The following is a 22192-nucleotide window of genomic DNA, read 5'->3' as shown; positions in this document are numbered from 1 at the left end:
AATGGGCGCCCTCAATTTGCCTAGACTCGGGCTCGGATAGAGGCGGCCGAGAACCTCCGACAGCAGCCACGGCCGGGGAAGGGGAGAGCCGCGCCGCGCCAGCCCTCCGCTTCCCCTCCCGCGCCGCCGCTGCTGCTGAGTTTCCAGCCTTCCCCGGTCTGCGCCCAGTGATTGGTCGGGTAGTTCTCCGGCTGCCAGACATTGTGGGGGAGGGGGACTCGGGCTGCAGATTATTGCAGACTAAGCAGTCTGGCTTTGCAGCAGCAAAGGGAGGGGGAGGGGAGGGGGGCGTGCAAGGAGGGGAGAGGGGAGCGCCTGGCGCCCTGCCAGCTACCATCAGAATTAGCTCATTGTTCAATATAACCAGCACAGGCAACCAAAGCCTGAGAGAGATTTTCCCCTCTTGCTGCCCCCACCCCCTTTTCTTTCTTTCTGGGTTTTTTTCCCTTCCCCTTCCAAGGCTGCACTGTGAAAGAGGTGCAGTCATTCTTCCCCACACCCTCTTACCCAGCCCACTCTCCCCCCTCTATAAATTCTCTTCTTGTAGCATGCTCCCCCTTTTTAAATCCACATTTGTATTTCAGATCATGTAGAAAGGACAGAGAGTGAGAAGGGAGCAGGGACTTTTGTCTGTAAGTATATACATTCCCCCCTCCCCCGCCGCTGCTGCCAATGTACAACCTTTTAAAGAGATTTCTCCCTCTTCCCAACTCTTTGGTTTCCTTTCCTTTCTGGGTTATTTTCTCTCCCCTCACCACTGACTGGCTTGGAATGTGCTGTAAGCAGATCCATGGTTTTTTGTTTTTTAAAAAATCTTTCTTGCTTAATATTTCCAGAGAATACTGTGTAAAGAAGAAGAAACGTGCAGTATATGTAGACTTAACTCTTTGTCTTTCTGTGCCAAGGGTGGATTTTAAAGCTTAGGATATTAATGGTTGCCTTGCCTTGGGTTATTTTTAGAAACAGGCGTTCTTCTTGCAGCAGCCTTCTACATTTTAACATGTGTTGTAGTTAAGGCAGGAGTTAATTTTATTTTCATATTATTTTTTGTGTAGAGTCCACTATTGGATGAAGTGTGACTGATAGTGTAGAACCTTAAAATATTTTAGTAGACTTTTTTTGGTACATGTGACCATACTTGAATCTGCTCAAACTTATTAATAAAAATATGCATAAAATAAAATAGAAATTTTAGATTGTGCATGCTAGTTATTGAGGGAAATCACCTTGTGGATGATATGTCTTGAAAATTTTAGAACATGTCATTCTTGTAAATGAAACTTTTGAGAGAAAATTGTAAGTTAATATTTCTCTTTCAGAGAAGAGGTGTGAGCTTGCATTTGGTGCTTGAGACAGCTAGAGGTTATGTAATGCAGTGCCATTTCCAAAAATATCCCCTCTCCAGGCTATTACGTTGTGAAAGTGTGACTGTAATACTGCTGTCTTCAGTGGAAAAAGCAGTTGGTAGTATGTCTGAGAACAATGGGCAAACTATGCAGCTGGCACATTTTGTCTTGTCTGATATTTGAAGTGTGTTAGGTGTAGTGCATTCAAAAAGGTGCAGTGTGCTAAGAATAGCATGGGGTTGCATATCCAGATATCAGGGATCCCTTTGTCCTATATTTAAGCATATAGACTGCTGAAGTGTAAGGAAACATGACGATAAAGTATATGTGGATAAATTGGTTTGCGTTTGATCTTAACCAATATTATTTGATTTATTTTCTATTTTGGCATACAGCTTTTTGTATTTGGGGACATGACTTGAGGTTGTTTTTCTTTTTAAAATATTTCTTGCAGGCGATTCTTGTGCTACCAGAGGAAAAGTGCAGTCCCAAGTCTTAATAGAATCTGAGAATGGTAAGAATTAGTTGTTTTAGCAAATAAAAAGAATCAGGTTTGAATAAATATTAATCTGATGTGTTTATCCCAACACATGTTCATCAACATGACCTTTAAAATGCATCCATTGGGATTTTGGTGATCTGCCATGCAATGAATAATGGACTTGAAAAGCCCTTGTGAGTTGGATTTTCCATTTTCAGACATTTTGAATGGAAACCTGAAATTTGTATCCTGAAATAAGATTTACTTTTTTGTTATATATATTTTTTAAAGTCACTGTAGTGGGCAGCATACATATATAATATGTATATTACATAGTCTTTCTCTATAGCAGTTTAATTGTTTATTCTTGTATAAAGTTTCATTTGCACATCTATTTGGAGAATGCAATTTTAACCACCTTGATGGACCAATTGAAATTATGCCCTTGTATGGTGTGTATATAATTGAGAAGAAGTACATCAATTGCAATATCATTTTAATGTATTTCTTTTTTAATATTGTTTGTCATTTGTATTTAATATGTTTGGTATTTCTATGTTCCTTTCTCACATTAAAGAAATATGCCATGATGACCTCTAATTGCACTCTTTGTTGCCAGAATTTTAAAATGATGGGGGTGAGTGGAAATGTGGCCCAACAGTTAGTACCCTGTACTAACCAGTGCAAGTTTTTGTGGTTTGTATTAAGTATTGAAAATAACGAGTTTTTTAAAAAGTCTGGGTGAAACTTAATGGACAGTTGTTGAAAGGGTTGGCAAATCATCCAGTGGGATCCGGCTGTTACATCCCCCCCCCCCAGAAAGTTCTTTATTATCTAAGGAAGAAAGTTTGGGATTTTGAAATTAATGCAAGCCTTTCAACTTAAACAGAATTATACTGTCACAAAATTTGATTTAAAATAAAAAGCAAAAAGCAAGATGAGTACTGGGAACATCTTTAACTTCACATCTGCTTGTGGAAAACAAATGAGACAGTTAAAATATGGAATGTGTTCCAAATCTAGTTTTTATAAAAAACCTTACTGGATGAATCCCTTTCAGAAATTCTTGTAAACATTTTTTTCTTTCTGGAAACTATTATAGATAATATAGTTTTCTTATTTTCATTAAATAAGTGCTGTGAGCAAAAAAAACCCTAAAGTAGAAATCATCACGACAGCCCTTGAATATCACCTTATTTCAGGGACAAACTAACAGTGCAATCCTAAACAGAGTTATGCCAGTCTAATCCCATTGAAATAAATTGTCTTAGACTGGAGTAACTCAGTTTAGGACTGCACTGCGTATGTGATAGCATCTATGGGTCTGGCACATGAACGCTGCCACCATTTTAAAGGGATTTTAAAATGCTGCAAGATGATCTGAGGTACTCTTGTTCCTCATCCCCTGCCTTTTGACTTTTCACAGGAGTGCTTCAGCCCACTGTGCTGCGGGCCTGGTCAGGATTGGGCTGCTGCTGCAACATTTTAAAATTCATTTAAAATTGTGGTGATGTCCATGGTCATGTCTAATTTGGTGCTTAAAAATATTCTGTTTATTTACAGTATTTTCATTTGTCTGGTGGAAAGCAACCCTTGGATGCTTTCTTGAAGCTGAAGAAGAAAAGGTTTTCTCAAGTTCTGTAATAAAGACAAAATGTTCAGATTGCAAACAAATAGTTATAAATGATGTCATCTTAATTATGCTTCTTTCATCACAGTTGAAGACACAGAGGAGTCACCTTTTGTTCTTGTTAATGCCACTACACTTTCCTACAACTGTAATATGTAGGAACATTTTCCTATTAATTTTTTTTTTATTCCCACATCCTAAACATATTTACTTGGAAGTGAAGCCAACTGAATACAATGGACTTTTCCCAAATAAATGTGTTTAAAATTGCATTATTCAATTATCAAATATGATCTCAAATTGCTTCCATACAATTGCTAAACATCTTCAACTGGTGTCATCATTCAGCTGCAAGAAACACTTCCAGTAGCTCCTACTTTCATGCAAACCAGTGGGCTGAGCAGGTTTAATGGTTCTCAAGCTCCTTTCCAAAAGTAGTTTCCACCACCATGTGAAAAGCTACTCCTTTGTGGAACTTTGAAAATAGCTTCCTACAAAGTGTGGAGCTGAGTCTCAGAAGACAAAAACGAAGAATTCTGGGTGCTCACTTGGAATCAGCTCATACATATCTAAGGATCCTGGTCCCAGTTTTGAAAGCTCCATTTCCAAAATGACTTGATTCTACTTTGCAGGGACACTAGGAGCTTTTAAGTAGCCAGCATCTTGCTTTACTGGCCTTTGGCCAGATATTTCTCCTTATTTCTGTTCAGACATCAGAGCTAAACAGCTTGTGTGTGTGGAGTGGACCTTTGTGCTATTACCTGGCCCTCACCTTTCATCTAAATCTTGCCTTTCAACTTCATTCCAGCCTTAGCTCCTGCCTTTGACCCTTGCCTATACTTCTGCTTTGCCTTCTGCCATGATGTGGTTCCTGGTCTTCTACCCTATTGAACTGACATTTATCTGGCTAGCAGACTCTCATGCTGTCTTGTGCCATTACACTGCTCTCAAGAAGCCTGCTTCTCACCCTGCCATGCACCTTAACTAATTTTTTAGACTGTGGTCACTCATTCAAGTTTCTGGTTCTGTTATGCCTCCGCAGGCATGGACTTGAAAGAACTTGCATAATGAATGATCATTTTCTTGCAATCTGTTAGGTAAAATACCTCTCTTCCCCCTTGCCGTCACATCATTACTATATTCTGTTTGGCTGCTCTCTGGCTTGCTGTGAAGCCAGACTTTCTTGACACTCAGTTGTGTCTACCCAGGGTACTTTTTTTTAGTAGCAGGGTATTGTGGCATGCTCATTCAATGCATTCATAATTTGAAAGCCATAGGGCCTCTGCGCACAATCTCTGCTTACCTTTTGCACTTTGCAAGGCATACCAAATCCAATCAAGGTAGAAGAGGAAATCTAGGTTGAAGTGTGCATACAAAACCTTGCAAAGCTTGATACCATCTTTTGTCAGCTGCTGCTTCCCATACTTCCAATCATAGGCTTGGATTCTATAGAAAATTTCTGCTGATGGAAGGTTTTCCATCAGTGGAGCACGATTTCATTGTCTGCATCAGCCTATACTGCCCCCCACCTCTAGGAACAGCATGAAGGGGAAGCTGGATGTCCAGTAGGAGGAAATCAGTGAAAACCCACTCTCTTCCATTAGAGAAAATTCTTTGCAGAATCCAACCCTTGAGCTATAATAATGAACTGGAATTATGACATGCGCCATGGAGATACGGGGCTTCAGGTTATTTGGCAGAGATTGTTTACACAATTTCTATCAGTGAACCTGCAAACGTTCTCAGAGCTTTGCACAGAATACAGTTGAAGGTGCTAGTTCGGTATATAAACTGAAACAGGAAGGATGAATTGGGCATGAAATACAGTTTTGCAAGTAGATCCCCTTGCTAGTCTTACAGAAGTTGTAAGTCTTACAGTAGTTTTAAGTTCAAGAAATGTACTCCCAGGGCTCATTTTGAGGGGGAACGTGCAGGAACATGTCAGGTGGCCCCGCCCAGCTGGTTTTTGGCCATTTGAGGCTTGTTTTGGCCTGGATTGGGCCTAAAACAGCCAGGATTGGGCCTCTTACAGGTGGTGGATCACTCTCCTGTTCAGCAGTGGCCCAATTCTGACCATTTTGGGCCCCTTTTCAGCCCCTTTTTGCCATTTTGGGCCCAATTTCGGCCCTGAATGGCCAGGATTGGGTCCAAAACAGCCAGGATAGGTGAGGTCAGGGGCGTGGCATATGCTAATGAGTTATGCTAATGAGTTCCTACAGCTCTTTTTCTACAAAATGACCCCTGTGTACTCCCATTTTAAATAATCATTAGTCTTTTCAAACATTCTTGGGGGCAGTATGAATGTGTGTAGCAGGAGTTGTGGGATTGTGATGACAAGGTCGGCCCAACCTATATGCATTCATTTGGAACATGTGTAGAGTCTGCATGGATACACGATTTCAGACATAGCACTCTCCACACAATTGGAAAATCTGGAAAGAGCAGGATTCCCAGTCAAGAAAAGAAACCAATGTACACAAGGACTATGCATACATTCCAATGAATGCACATAAATTGGACTGAAGATTACCGCTATTCTCCACACACACACACCTGCCCCAGCATGTTCATTCTACACTTTTAGCATGTTTGAAAGACTACTGCCTCTTCAGAGATCAAGATAGCTCTGCAGAACATTTTTATGTTGGCATTAATATATAGGTACAAATCTGTGTTGACAGGTAGATGTATGTAGTAAAAGGGCAAGTGCTTTTATATTGGTACATTCTTCATATTTAACTTGTTAGCTAAGGAAATAAAGCTATGTAAGGAAAAAGGATAGTGATATTTAAATTATAATGTTATATTTCTTTTTAGTTAGATCACAGAATACTATGTATTTCATGTAACAATATAGGTACTGTGTATATAATTATAGTGTAATTTTAGAGAACATATGTGTGTTTTAACATGTTACGATAACTGAAAGGGATAATACTGAGTATATCCCCCTCAAATATCATTGTTAAAAATCACATTACTATCGAGCTCTGTACTTGTACAGCTAAATGGTAGCAAGACAAATTTTCATTCTCCAGTCCTTGAGAACATGTGCAAGGAAATTGCTAAAGACAGATCAATTTATCTGCTACAGAAACACATCACCTACTTTCTTTCTGTGAAGAGGAGCAAAAAAGTGATGCTTTAAAAAAAATGTACTGATCCATAACAGTAAAAATGTTTTTTGATACCACTGCAGATGGTTTGTCCCATAAGCCTTTTCCATAGTAATGGCTCCGCCCTTGCAAAGTGACTGTGTCACTTGCAAGATCATCTTACTACAAAGCTGTTAGTTGTGGTGGTGAAAGCTTTTCCTTCTCTTTTGTGCACTGTACTCTTGTGGACTATGATGCACTACATATGTTGTAGGAAAACACAAGATCTTCAGTTTTTGTAGTATACTTTGAATGGCAGATATAGCATGTTTTTTCTGTAATGATTGAAAAGGGGATGTATTTCTTAAATTTGCTTTAACACATGATCTTTAGTTAAATTGTTTCATGAGGGTAGCTGTGTTGGTCTGCAGTAGAAGAGTAAGATTCAAGTCCAGTTGCACCTTAAAGACCAACTAGATTTCCAGGGTATGTTGGCATCTGAGGTGCAACTGGACTCGAATCTTACTCTTAGTTAAATTGGAAAAGGCACTAGAATAATTGCTAGTGAAATTCTAAGCACAGATACAGCTTTCTAAGGCTGTTAACTGCAGTGGACTTAGAAGGGTATGACACTGTTTGAATTGGATTATAAGTGACCTAAACTAACCATAATACAAAGGTAGGGGAAATGAACCATGCCAAAGAAAAGAATTGAGTCAGCTCACCATATTATTGAAATAGGAAATTAAGCCTGGCTATTTTCTGTAATCAGAACATGAGTCCCTAATCCTTTGATTACCAGGCAAGAATGCTACCACATTATGGTCTCTTTAGTTAACAGACTATAACTGGAGAGTTTTCATTGGGTCTTAAGTTCTGGCTACAGATTCAGTGTAAATCTATGGTGGCTGTATTTTCAAAAACAAAAAACATTGCAGTAAGGGCATGAGGACTTGTATGCATTAGCACAACCAGCACTGTATATATTGTGGAGAAAGTGAGAAATCACTGTGGGTTGCAAACCTATGGAAAGAAATCTACTGAAATTAATGGGACAACTTTTGGTATACACCCTAAAATAAAGCTTTGCCTCGGTGACAAAGGACTAGATGATATGTTGTCCTTCAAAACTGAGAAAGGAAAAAAAAGTCAAGGTGTTAAATTATTCCAGCTAAAAGAAAAGCTTGCTGAATGAATTAGAAGATTCAAGAGATTAGAAGATTTAATTAGAAGTTTCACAGTTGAGAAGAAGTGTGTGTGTTTTAGGGGGGTGGCATGACAGCAAGCAAAGTGTTAAAATGGATGAGGTGCTTGTCCTGTTGCGGGGTTTTCAGCCTGTTAATGTTAAGAGAAATCATAAGATGGGAAATAATAAAGAGAAGCTGTAGAAGAACACCAGTAAAAATGCAAATCCAGAGAATGTGGAGCAATGGAAACAAGAGAGGAATTTATCATGAAGTCTTTAGCAATGGTGTGCCCCTTCACTGGCTCATTTTTACTCCAAAAATGATCTGCCATACACTGCTGGGCATTGATTTCTGCTATGAAGTAGTCAGAGTGGAGCCAAAAAGTACACTGGCTTTGTTCCAGTGATGAAAACTACTACAGAAAAGCATACCTGTTCCCAGCATCCAGCTGCCGACTGTCAACTGCTTAAAATTATTCTGAAGTTGCTGAGACTTCATCTTTTGCCTGCTTTGCTTTTCGGGGACCCTGTCCCTTTCCTTTTTTTTTAATTTTATTAACTACATTAACTAACAATACAAAGGGAAGAAAGGGAACAAGGGGAGGAAGGAAAAAAAAACACAACAACTACAACATGTAACAACTATGCTACACAAAATGTTTTCCCTTCATACTGCCATTATTCAAAAGTTAAAGCTTTATGTTATATTGATGGAGTGGTTGACCTTACTAAATGCAAATTACAATTTAAATTCAAATTAAATTTTCCTTCCCCTCCTGGGTCCCGGACGCAATTCTCTCTGAGCAACTGCAGCCACCGTGCTCGTTTCCTCCCCCCCCCCTCAGACTTCTCCTTTTCGTCTTGCTTGGTGCACTGAAATTCCGGATTTTTATCCTCAAAATCCCTTAGTTGATCTTCTGATAATATCTTGAAAGCTTGATCTTTGTGACTGAACCAGATTCCTTCCGGAAATAACCATTTGTACTTTATTCCACGTTCTCTCAGAAGAGCTGCGAACTTTTTATACTTAAAACGTCTTTTCCGAACTAGAAATGGGACGTCTTTCAATATCTTAACTTTATTACCCAAAAAGTCCAAATCTGCATTGTATGAATTATATAGGATAGTGTCCCGGATCCTCTTAGATGAAAAATCAATGATGATCTCGTGAGGCAGCTGACGCTTCATTGCATATTTTGAAGTAGCCCGACGGACTTCCAAAATGGCGCTTTTTACTTCTTCTTTAGTTGCCCTCGCGGGTGTCGCCAGTAGTTCCGAGACCAGACCCCGTAAATCCTCATTTTCCTCCTCTTTCACATTCTGGAGGCGCAAAATTGTCTGTGTTCGTTCCACTTGTAGCCCGATCGGCTGGTTCTCCACCAGCTTAAGCTCTTTATTCGTAGCCTTCACGAGTGACGCACTTTCCCGAGCAGACTTCTCTGCCCCCCCTGCTGCTTCCTTAATGGTTTTCACTTCGCTCTCAATTAAGCCCACCCTTTGATCTGTTTCGTTCAGCTTGTCAACAAAGGGTTTTATGGCTTCACCAACCGCCCTCCGCACTACTTCCTCCAACGACTCTCCCTTCAGGGCAGCCGAAACTGACTTGCCCAGAGCGGGACTTTGTTTTTTCGTTGCCATTTTAGGGGGGGGGAAACCGCCAACCAGATTCTGAAACTCAGCGAAGGGGAAGAACGAGCCTTCTTAGCTTCAGATCCCACCACTCCTTCGCGTGCGCTTGTAATAACAGAAGGGATTCGCTTACTTGCAGGCTTTTGACTAATTCTGCTCTTTGCCGTTTTCCATGGCCCGGCAGCACTCGAGGCGCCGCGCACGTCTGCCGGCCTCCGTAGGGACAAACGGGCAATTAACCCCCCGCATTGATTCCGGGGGGCTCTTCCTGCAGCGTCCCGGACCCAGCCTCCCTCACTGGGAGTTTTGGGGGCTAATCTTCGCAGATCAGCCGCCCGGACAGGGTGCTCGGGCGCTTCCTCTCGGACCTGCGAAGAGGAGCGTCCGACATGGCTGAGAAAACGAAACCGACCCGGGGACCCTGTCCCTTTCCAAGGGCATAAATTGAACTTTTCTATCCCAAGAAATGATCCATATAACTTTTTAGGATTGCATAAATATAGATGGAGTGAATTCTTTACAAGTTGTCCTGGATAGCTTATTGAAAACTGACCGATGAGTTGAGAGTGATTATCACTCCACTATAATTCTAATTCAGACAAGTGAGTGCTCAAACCACTTCTAGGTGTGCTTAGTTGGTTATGTGAATTGAGCTTCACAGTTCACTAGAGGTGTTGGAAAGCAGAACTTTTCTGACAGCCTTTGTTATAGTGTTTGCCAATAGTAAGACTGTTGCACACCCTTTCATTTTGCTGTCTCTGTCATTGTGTATCCTTTGTTTCTGAGCATCCAATGCTAAAACACTAGTGAAAGGTTTTAGGGACCTCTGCAGGCTGACGACTGGCTCTGTTTATATGCTTAATTTTGTCATACCAATCCATTTGGTCACTGCAACAGCAGAACTATTTGTATCATTTGGAGGAGATGTAGTGTAAATTGTATTATAGTTGGATTAGTCTCTTAAGTGTAAAGAACATAATTTCCCCCACCTATACTTCCAATAATCAATTGTTGCACCTTCCCTTCTTTTTATCTGCCACCCTCTCCCTAATGCAAATGTTGGTTCTCACTATATGTAGGGATGTAGAAAGAAGTTAAAAAGGTTATTATTCCTGGCTACCTTTTAGTGAGCTTGAGACAGAATACCTGTAAATAATTGAATAGACTTTAAATTTAAAAAATGTTTTTAATACACGTTTATAAAACATGCAGATGGCATCGCTTTCAAAAAAGCATTTCTTTCTGAATGAGAGATAATGGGAAATGCCCCTTCTATTATGCTGTTGGCTGCAACTCTAAAAACAAAGGGTTTTTTTTTGTAGAACTACTTGTGTTTTCTTCTGAGTAAATTGGATACAAACCCTAAATATTACATTTGAGTAACGTACACAGCAGGAGGGAAATCAGCATGGTATAGCTGGATATCAGATTTTGGAAGCTAATCAGGACTGGTACATGGATGGGGGACCACCAAGGAAGACTGCAGAGGAAGGCAATGGCAAACCATCTCTGCTTCTCACTTGAATTGAAAGCCACTTGCTGGGTCACCTTGATGAAACATACATACATAAGCTACACAGCATGAGCATCAATAAACCTCAACGTTTATTGAAAACAAATATATATTTTTTAAAAATATGTCAGGGTCAAACTATCAAGATACCAACCCTAATTAGCAGTACGTTTCAAAGGGCCTTCTCAGTCTGAACATCTCAGATCTTTGCAGTTAGCCATGTTGGATCTTGAATCAGGGCTTCTTAGATGCACAACTATTTTAGTAGTAGCCCCTAGTATCAATTACACTTTTTATCTTTCTGTGCATTCCTGATGATTAGTTTGTAGTAGATTAAGAAGCTTGGCAGTATAATGCTCGATCTTTTTACTCTTAAAATAGGTTGTATAAAAATTCTTAGAGCTTTCATTTGCATTTTCCACTTGGCTCCTTGTCCCACGTTTTTTCTTATGAGTTTACATGCAGTAAAAACACAAGAATCCTCAATTATTCTAGTCTCAGTTTGTGCTATCTGTAAACGATCTAAACAAAAGGAGATAGATCCAGCTCTTCAGCATTTCTGTTTTCTTTGCTACTAGTCCAGGTTCAAAAGGTGGGGTTTTCCCAACCATCCATTCCACTTTCTATAGGATTGGAAGTTCAACCACTTTAGTCTTTGTGGTGAGAAATAACAAAAAAAAAACCCAGGCAAAATCATATAGCCTAATCCTCTCTGTTACCCATAAGTACATGTTTGAGCAGCTACTCAACTATCTCTTAGTAAGAAGAGTGATAGAAGAATGATGGAGGGAAAAAAACATTCCAGTGCATCTCAAGGGATAGCTTAGATTGCATGAGATCTGCTGGATGCATGTGGAACTAGTTATTATCTAATATGGGAGCACTGGAAGGTAAACATGATCAAATACAAATATACAATAAGCCGCACTAATCAGTACTGATGAAAAAGACATTGGAAGGCATGGTCTAGAAATTCTTTCCCTTAAATTTGGTGTAGTAGCTAAAAGTGGTGGGACTCTAATCTGAAGGACCAGGTTTGTTTCCCACTCCTTCACTTGAAACTGGTACCGATGAAAAAGACATTGGAAGTCATGGTCTATAAATGTTTTCTCTTAAGTTTGGTGCAGTGGTTAAGAGCGGTGGGACTCTAATCTGGAGAACTGGTTTTGATTCTCCATTCCTCCACGTGAATCCACCTACATCACAGGGTAATTGTTGTGGGGATAATAATAACATACTTTGTGAGTGTCAAGTTGTCCTGAAGGGTGGTACATAAATAGATTGATGGTGATGGTGATGGTGATGATGAAAACCTGTGTAGACATTTTTCATGCTGGGAATAGAATCATGATCATGTCAGATGTCCTCAGCCTATCAGATGGCTGAATTTCCACAGGTTGTTCAGCATTTCTGCATAGCAGCTTGTGTGTATAAACCCCAACTGTATAATCTGTACACTGTAAAAATGGGCTGTACATAGATGCAGCGTACATGTGCTGGGGTGTGCTTGATTCAGCATACATGTGCTGGGGTGTGCACACTTGTTCTCCAGTATCTGGAAGCTGGATGCCCCAAGGCATGATCTTATGAGTGTACATTATGCTGCCTCCAGAAGGCTATTGCCACATTACGTGATACCTAAGTATTAAACAGTTTACTGCTCAAAATGCCCACTTTTGAAAGTACAGTGCTGGCTTTGTGACCTAAAGATTCACAAAGATGTGATTTAGCCAATCAAGTGGTGGTTATACTTCAGACTTCTGACATCTTAATAATAGCAGCAGTAACCTTTCAAACTAGATTTCTTGATTGTAGGTATATATTTATTTCATGGGTTAAGGTGTATTAGCCTTCAGTCTATACCTGAGATTTCCCATGGATTGACTGAGGTTGTAGGGCACAAGATGTGTAACATTGTTGCAGCCTAAATGTAACTATATGGTAATTCTGAACATACACTGAACAGTATGCTTAGTTTTCTGTAATCAACAACTAACAGAAATTAAAGATGGGAACTATTTCTACACAGAGAGACAGGAAAAAAGAATTAATGCTTCTAAGCAGTGCTGCTCCTGTTACCAACTAGGCAGCATGAATATAGAGTAGAGGGACTGGAGCCATGAGTTGTCCACTGTGGAGGGAACGAAAGAGCCCTGCTGGATTAAACCAGTGGTCTATCGAGTCCAGCATCCTGTCTCATACAGCAGCCAGTCTGTTTCTATGGAGGATCAACAACGGGATAGATCGCAAGGCCTTCTCCTGACGTTACCTCCTGTTGTTTTTTCAATCCCTTTCCTAATCATCCCCACCATAGAGTTTGCCTTTTTTGCTGCTACAGCACACTGGGTTGACACTTCCATTGCACTGTCTACCACAATCCGAAGATGTCGTTCTTTCTCAGTTGCTGACCAACACACCTTCTCTCACAGTTGCTTCATTGATGCCAAATGGTGTAAGCAAAATAAAGAATACAAGTGGTATAAATTATACAGTTGTAATAAATTGGTTCAAAATTACTGAAAACAACTTGATTCAGCATCAGCAGAAATGGGTATTCAGTTCACTGACAAAATTAATACCTGAAGTAAGACCTAGAGAATGTCACTCCAGGTTAGGTGTGCCCTAATTGCAAAATAGGATAGTAGTAGAAAAGAATACAGAATAGGTAATTGGTGGGCAGTACTTAGAGAGAAGACATTGGGACTAGTCTCTATGAAGAGGGGCAGTAAGGAGTGGAAACATCTGTGATCCAGAGAACTTCTAACAGAACTTCCATTATCAGATCCTCCCGCAGATGTTGCCTTCACCTTAGTTTTCTCTATAGTACAAAGATCTGGAAATTTACTTGAGGATCTCAGATGTCTTATGGGTTTGATGAGTCTCAGTGTGGAATTTGTTTGCACTGTAATCCAAGTTAAGCAGTAAATGTTCCTGCAAATGACTGTAGCTCTCATGATGAATATTTTATTGCATTAATATTTCTATAGGTTTATCAACCAAGGCTCACAGCCAGCCAGAAACACATTCCAATCAGCCATGGGTATGGAGGATTTCTTAAGGTATATTTATTTACATTTTTTTAAAAAAAAACCTCTGGTTGGATTGCAAGAACTTTAAAATGTACAATAAAAATGTTGTTTGGGATTATTTATATGAATGTCCAGAGAACAAAGAAATATGAGTTAATATAATAAACCTAAAGTTTTTTCTCTTTTTTTTTTTTGCTGGTGGGCTCTTTCACAAATAAGTAACAGAACTTCAACACCATTTTAAAAAATTAAAAGCACTTCTAAAAGAAAAGAAGTTAGAATAAAAAGGTGATTTCATAGTTAGCTTGTCCAGTAATGCAATATCTTACTTACCTTTGAAGGTTTCAGTGTTTTCTATGGAATTAATTTTTTTGTGCTTGTATTATAGATAACTAATAATAGTGTTAACATGACTGCAGAAATGTTTGTCTTGGCAAGTTTGAATAGGCTTATTTCCATTCTGGTATGTCCAAAATAGGATATGAAATTTGAATAGAGTAAAAATGGTTTTTCAAAAGCCACAGAACATAATTGGTTTCATTCCCTTATCCCTGTTTACTAAGGACTCAAAAATTTGGCAGCAAAATTGGCAAGTAAGCAAAATAGTCAACAGATGGAAAACAGTTTCAGATGCATTCCTAGAGCTATCCTAAGAAAATTCCCACGAAGAAATCTATTGTTGAGATACCAGCACATTTCCCATACCCTTTACTGAAAAAAAGTTCAGAGCTGTATAAGTAGCAATCAGTTTATTTTGCAATATTTGGAAGTCCTCTTGGTTTTACTATAATGTAACTTACTTTACTATTCAGATAGGTGGAAACTGAGGTGAACAGTGCCGTTGTAAACAGTTGCACCCTTCTAAGCTTATAGATTTGGCAGGGTGTAACTGTTGATGATTGCATAGTAGGAACAGTACTTAAACAGACCTCACCTTACACAGAATAGTGTCACTAATTCAAATGATTTGGCAAATCTGAATAAATAATAGGTAAAGATAGCTATAGTACTTTATTATGGCACTTATAATACAACTACTGGCATAGATCATATTATTACACAATACTATACAGTATGGTCATTTTTATGACAAGATCAAAATCTATGACAAAAAAAAACTGTACAGTGCAAAACCCATTATATCTAACCATACGTTAGATAAACATTCATGTATGTTCATGTACTATATAGCATGGTAGGTTTCTAGTATTGTTTATGATGCAAGTGAACATAAAGCAGCTGGAGGCTTTGGTGAAGGGTGTTTGTTTTGAATGGCCATCTACTGCTCTCCATTTGCACAACTTTCTCATTTATTAACATTTCACACATCACAAGATCAAATGTGGTTGAGTCTTTGATAGGAAGATTACCACATAGAATTGCCATGTCATTTTACTCAAACTGTTCCTAGAAATTATATTTTGACCTAAAATAATTGCTAATTGTATCTGTTAGTCAAATCTTTTTGTATAGCAATTATTCCGTAAGTAATCTGTTACTTTACTTTACTTTACTTTAATTGAATTTTTATACCGCCCATCTCCTGAAGGACTCAGGGCGGTGTACAGCAAAGATAAAACATACAAATATAAAACAATAAGAATATAAAATATAAACATATTAAATAATTTAACTCAGAAACAGGACAACTCAATTAAAACACATTTAGGCCAGCCCCGCTTGTTGGAATAATAACGTCTTAAGGGCACGGCGAAAGGTGTGTAGGTCAGGGACCATACGTATCTCCGGGGGCAATTCATTCCAGAGGGCAGGTGCCCTGACAGAGAAGGCTCTCCCCCTGGGGGGTCACCAGCCGACATTGTTTGACCGACGGCACCCTGAGGAGGCCCTCTCTGTGGGAGTGTGCCGGCCTATGGGAGGCTATCTGTAGCAGCAGGCGATCTCGTAAATACCTAGGCCCTAAGCCATGGAACGCTCTAAAGATGGTAACCAGCACCTTGAAGCGCACCCGGAAGACCACCGGAAGCCAGTGTAGCTCGCGCAGGAGAGGTGTTACATGGGCGCGCCGTGTCGCTCCCATAATCACCCGTGCGGCCACATTCTGCACTAATTGCAGCCTCCGGGAGGTCCTCAAGGGGAGCCCCATATAGAGAGCGTTACAGTAGTCCAGACGGGAGGAAACGAGGGCATGGGTGACTGTGCGCAAGGCGTCCCAATCCAGAAAGGGATGCAACTGGTGAACTAGACGAACCTGATAAAAAGCCCCCCTGGCCACGGCCGACACATGATCTTCTAACAACAGCCACGCATCCAGGAGGACACCCAAGTTGTGAACCCTCTCTGTGGGGGCCAAAATCTTGCCCCCGATAGTCAGCGATGGAACCAGCTGGCTATAACGGGATGCCGGAAACCACAGCCACTCAGTCTTGGAAGGGTTGAGTCTGAGCCTGCTTCTCCCCATCCGCACGGCCTCCAGGCACTGGGACATCACGTTAAGGGCATCATTGGGGTGATCCAGGGTAGAGATGTACAACTGAGTATCATCAGCATACTGATGGTACTTTACCCCAAAACCACGGATGATCTCACCCAGCGGCTTCACATAGATGTTAAACAGAAGGGGCGAGAGGACTGACCCCTGCGGCACCCCACAAGTGAGGTGCCTCCGGGTCGACCTCTGCCCCCCTGTCAGCACAAACTGCGAGCGGTCGGAGAGGAAGGAGGAGAACCATCGCAACACAGTGCCCCCCCACTCCCAATCCCTCCAACCGCCGCAGCATGATACCATGGTCAATGGTGTCAAAAGCCGCTGAGAGGTCTAATAGGACCAGGACAGAGGAGCAACCCCTGTCCCGAGCCCTCCAGAGATCATCAACCAATGCGACCAATGCCGTTTCCGTACTGTGCCCAGGCCTGAAGCCCGACTGATACGGATCCAGGTAGACATCTTCCTCCAGGTGCTGGGGAAGTTGTTGCGCCACCACACTCTCAACAACCTTCACCACAAAACGAAGGTTGGAGACTGGATGATAGTTTGCTAATACAGCTGGATCCAGGGAAGGCTTCTTGAGGAGGGGCCTCACCAACGCCTCTTTTAGGGACGTTGGGAAGAAACCCTCTCGCAAAGAAGCGTTAATAATTCCCTGGAGCTAGCCTCGTGTGACCTCCCGGGAGGCCACCACCAGCCAGGAGGGACACGGGTCCAATAAACAAGTAGCAGCGCTAAGCCTACCCAGTATCCTATCCATGTCCTCGGGAGTCACAGGGTCAAACTCTTCCCAGATGACATTCACAAAGACCCACCTCTGTCCCCCCATCTATACCCACCCAGTCAGTCCAGACCCTCCCGAATCTGAGCGATCTTGTCATGCAGATATTGGACAAAATCCTCAGCCCTGCCCTGCAAAGGGTCTTCCCGCGTTCCCTGGTGAAGTAGGGAGCGGGTCACCCTAAACAGGGCAGCCGGGTGATTATCTGCGGACGCGATCAAAGCAGAAAAATAATTGGATTTCGCCGCCTTTATCGTCCCTAGGTAGGTCTTAATATAAGACCGTACCAGTGTTCGGTCAGAATCGGAAGGGCTGGCCCTCCAACCACTCTCTAGGCGTCTTTTCCGGCGTTTCATCTCCCTCAGCTCCTTAGAGAACCAGGGGGCCACTCGGGATCGGCACCAGGTCAGAGGCCGCAAAGGCACGACACGGTCCAAAGCCCCAGCGGCCGCCATATCCCAGGCAGCTACCAGCTCTTCAGCCGGGGCGTGAGCCAGCGCCTCGGGTAACGGCCCAAGCTCCGTCAGGAACCTATCTGGGTCCATCAGGCGCCTGGGGCGGAACCACCTGGTCGGCTCCGCCTCCCTGCGGCGGGGGGTAGCTAAACGGCAGTCCAGTCGAAGGAGTGAATGATCTGACCATGACAAGGGTTCAATGACTAACTCCCCTGTTCCTAGGTCATTCAACCACTGGCCAGAGACAAAAATCAAATCCAGAGTGTGCCCCCCAGTGTGCGTAGGGCCCTGAACTAATTGGGTCAGGTCCATGGCCGTCATAGAGGCCATGAACTCCCGAGCCGCCTCCGAAGCTTTGCCAACAGATGGCAGGTTGAAATCCCCCATGACCACCAGCCTAGGGGTATCAACCGCCACCCCGGCTATCACATCAAGCAGCTCAGGCATGGCCGCCGCTATGCGGCAGGGAGCCAGGTACACAATTAGCAGGCCCATCTGCACCCCACGGCCCCACTTCACAAGTAGGGACTCACATCCGGCTATCTGAGGCACATCGGTCTCCCACGGACAAAGACTTTCCCTTATAACAACCGCCACTCCCCTGCCCCTACCCTGAGCCCTCGGCTGATGGAATGCACGGAAGCCTGGCGGGCACATTTCAACGAGGGGAGCCCCCCCTCCCGGCCCAGCCAGGTCTCCGTAATACCCGCCAGGTCCACTCCCCCCTCCTGAACAAGATCATGAATGAGGGGAGCTTTATTTACCACGGACCTTGCATTGCATAGCATCAGTCGAGGGCCCAGACCCCAAGGGTCTGTGCAACCTAGGGAACGAGAAGAACATTGGGGGCCGGAGCGCGCAACCTCTCGCAGACAGCGGCCGCGCGCTCCCAAAACATGATATGGCCCCCTGCCGCCACCATATCTGCCCCTCCCACCTACAGTACTGATGGAACCACCCTCATCAGTCTGGGATCCAACCCCCGCCCTGATCTCCAGACCCGCACCTGCAGTGCCACGGCCCCCTGCCGGACCTGGTTCTGACCCTGATGGGTTGCCCCCCAAACCCACCCTGGTCGTATAAACCACACCCTCCCCCCTTCCCCCTTAAAAACCGAAAAGCAGAACTCCTTAAAAAACCCCTAACATTCTTCCGCTTTCGAAGCTGTCTCTCTGCTAGTCAATCTGTTTCTATTACATCCAGTGTCCTATAGGGATCTTGATAGACACATCCGTTTTGAGTGAGGATCTGCTGTCCTTTATAACTCTTATAGCTGGCATCCTTATGATCATCCTGACTGGGAATATGACTTCTGGTGTCAGGCCCCTTCCTTTGAGACGTATTATCGCCAGTTTCTTCCTCTAGCTTCTTCTGTTTCTGGTTTGGGCTTGCACAGTCCAGCAGAAGATGATCCATATCGTTGTTGGCTTTGCTCTCAGTAGCCCCCACAGTCATACTGGCATCCGTTGCTATTTCCATCTCCTCCTTTGCAGGCGTTTGATGGATTTCCACCAGCTTTTCATAAACCCCTCCCATTCTGGAGATTATAGCTGTTTGATCTTCAAGTGGGAGAGTTGCAGAATTATGAAGCAATTCTTTCTCCTCAGGATTCTCAAGCCAATCATTCCCTTCTTTGATGTATGGCCTTGTTGTATCTGGCCTCTGGGTTGAATTATTATCTCCTTTTATTGCAGGTTCCTGGGAGGATTCCTTGTTATCCGTTGTCATCTCTTGGGTATCATAGGCATCTTTATTTGGCTGTTTGGTGATTAAAGATCTTTTAATAGTGTCACCAAACACACGGGTAGGGAAAATATCTTTATGCCTCAGGGTATTTCTGAGGACCAACATCTTATGTGGGATCTTTGCACTCTTAAACGTAAGGATTATCCTATGTGCTTGATTGTCATTGGTGATATCCTCTACCCCTTCCAGATCTATATTCATTCTCCTCATCCTCAGGAGATAACTTAAGTGCTCCACCACTTTGTGCCTGTGATTCCATAGGTGAATCCTTCCCCTATACCTGCTGACTGTCAGAGAAAACTTGTTATAATGTAGAAGCAGCCGTTGGTCCTGAATGTCTGCAGCCTGCCAGTGCCTGCCATGAGTGTTCTTTTCTTAGCAGCATCTCCTCCAATTAACCCTCCATTCAGGCCTTGATCTTAATTGGTTTCCCTCCTTAATTTCTGTGGTTGCTCTGCTTAATTTCTCGAGGTGGGTTTCCATAGCAGACAGGGTGTTAAATATAGAAAGTACAGTTAAGAGTATAGTCTGTATGCCTGTTAAAATTGATTCTGTATCTTAGGGCAGTGGTTCACAAACATATGCGCTGTTGTCAGGAGTATGGAGGGAGCATAGTCTTTGAATAACGTATAACCCTTTCTTGACTTTAACTTACAGTATGTGTAAAGGAGGTGGGAACCTTCACACTTTTTGGCTTCAGCAGAGAGAAAGTGGGTTATTGTCCTTCCAATTTTTACCAAGGGAATCACAAAACTCCTTGCACTTTGACTTTCCCCCATTCCCTGTTCCCTTGCTTTGCTCACAACAAAGCTTTTATATGCATGCCTTTACTCCTGAGGAAGTCTTCCTTTGGGAATCATTTTGGGCCATTGTAAGGAGAATGTCTTGCTCCCTCCCTCCCAACAGGGAAAACTGGGTTCCCACACCTTCCACGAAAGGGTGCTTTTCTGCGATATCCTCTCTCTGCATCCTGTTTCTGTTTTAGAGACCTTAATAAGATGGTGGGTTTCTGCTGGATTACCCCAGTGTGATAAAGGGATGTTTCCTTACCAAGGAACAAAACTGAATGGACTATTGACAGGGACAGGATGCCATGCTATTTGCTGGTCAATATGATCAAGATGTTAGTTTTCTTCCATAATGGAAATTCTAGTAAGTGAATTCCTTGAAAAGGCAAACTGTTCTGTGGATCAAGATAGATTTAAAGGACTGCATCACAAGCTGCTGCATATAGCAGGGCATGTGAACTCCCCACTTTCTGGAAACAGCCCCTGCCTCCCACCCTGAACTTAATGTATATACCATTAAAGAATCACATCTCTTCAATCTGACCTCTGAATAATGTCTCAATAGATCAAGATGGGTAGCTGTGTTGGTCTGACTGTAGGTGGAAAAGAGCAAGAATCCAGTAGCACCTATAAGACTAACAATATTAGTGGTAGGATAGGAGCTTTTGTGAGCCACAACTCGTTCAGATTATATAGAATTGTATAGAAACACAGATTATATAGAAACAGAGTCTTTATAATCAATAATGTTCTTACATTAGATTCATAAAATCAGAAAAAAATAGAAAATTGGTGGAAAGGGCTCAGTCCTTCAGAAGAATTTTATGAACTCTTCTTGCTAATTCCAAACAGCCTTATATAATGAAGGAGCAATAAAATATGAACAGATTTTAAATTCAGAATTCCAGATAAAAAGGCCCTTTCTCTTGTTTATGGAGTAGCCAAATGTAAATGGCTGCACAGAACAGAGAATGTATTTGCAGATCCCAGAATGGTCACATGGGATTTTTATCTTATGATTGTATGGCAGATTTTCAGGGCTGAGATTGTTTTTACAGCTGAAAAGGAACTACATAATACAATGCCTTTGGAAGTCTGCCGATATCTTTTGTCTGTCTGTGTTGCTTGCATGTCTATGTTTTCAGTTTTCTTTCTACATCCTCTAAGGATAAAAATATAATGAATTAGTGAAAATCTCCAAAAGAATGTATTTTAAAAGAATTATTGTTCTGGAGGACAATGTTCTTATGTTATGCAAAATATAATTTTATTTGAATTATCTGGCCATATTCTCATGAACACATTAAGCCAACCCTTAACTTAGGGAGTATGCCCACATGAAAACATTAACAGTGAGTCCAGTGTGGAAGCACACACTGCATTTTGTGCATTATGTACCATTTTCTCCCTCAGACTGAGCCCAAGGGAAGCCTCATATTCTGGTTTCAACAGAAGGTGGACCTACACATTATGAAGTATCTGCATCAATTACAAAACCACTTCCTCTCATTAAGGCTGTGCAGAGTGTTGATTGTTTCACTCAGTGGACTTAAAAGGGTGTAACTCTGTTCAGGCTTGCACTGTAAGTCATCTCCCTCTCTCCTGAAGCCATTTTAAAGAAAGTTTTAAGTGTAAAATATTTTTTTAAAAACAATTTTAAAATGTAAAACTTTAGAGGATAACAAAATACTGAACAGGTATTTGAACAGAACAAATGCAACTAAACAAAAGCCATTGGTCCACCTGCCACAGGGAGCAGGGATGGTAGGATAGCACTGGATTTGGAGGCGAAATGTGTGCCATTACAGGGGTGAAGGTAAGGGAAAGCACATCTCCATCCACATCAGAAAAACTAGCACTTGGCTTCTGTTTTGGAGATAACATCTGTATGTAGCTTTAAGCCCAAGAGCAGCATAATACTGCCATTCCCACAGATACCCTTTTAAATCAAAAATCGAAAGCGCATGCATTCTCAGCTCAGGATAAAGCACTCAGTTAATGGCTTCTATCCTGCCACTTTACTCACCAAACTAGCCATTATGTATTTTAAGGATTCTTCTAACC

This window comes from Eublepharis macularius, chromosome 8 (genome assembly GCF_028583425.1).
Source record: "Eublepharis macularius isolate TG4126 chromosome 8, MPM_Emac_v1.0, whole genome shotgun sequence".
Taxonomy (NCBI): domain Eukaryota; kingdom Metazoa; phylum Chordata; class Lepidosauria; order Squamata; family Eublepharidae; genus Eublepharis; species Eublepharis macularius.
The sequence above is the reverse complement of the archived record's forward strand: the minus strand, read 5'-3'. Positions refer to the sequence as shown.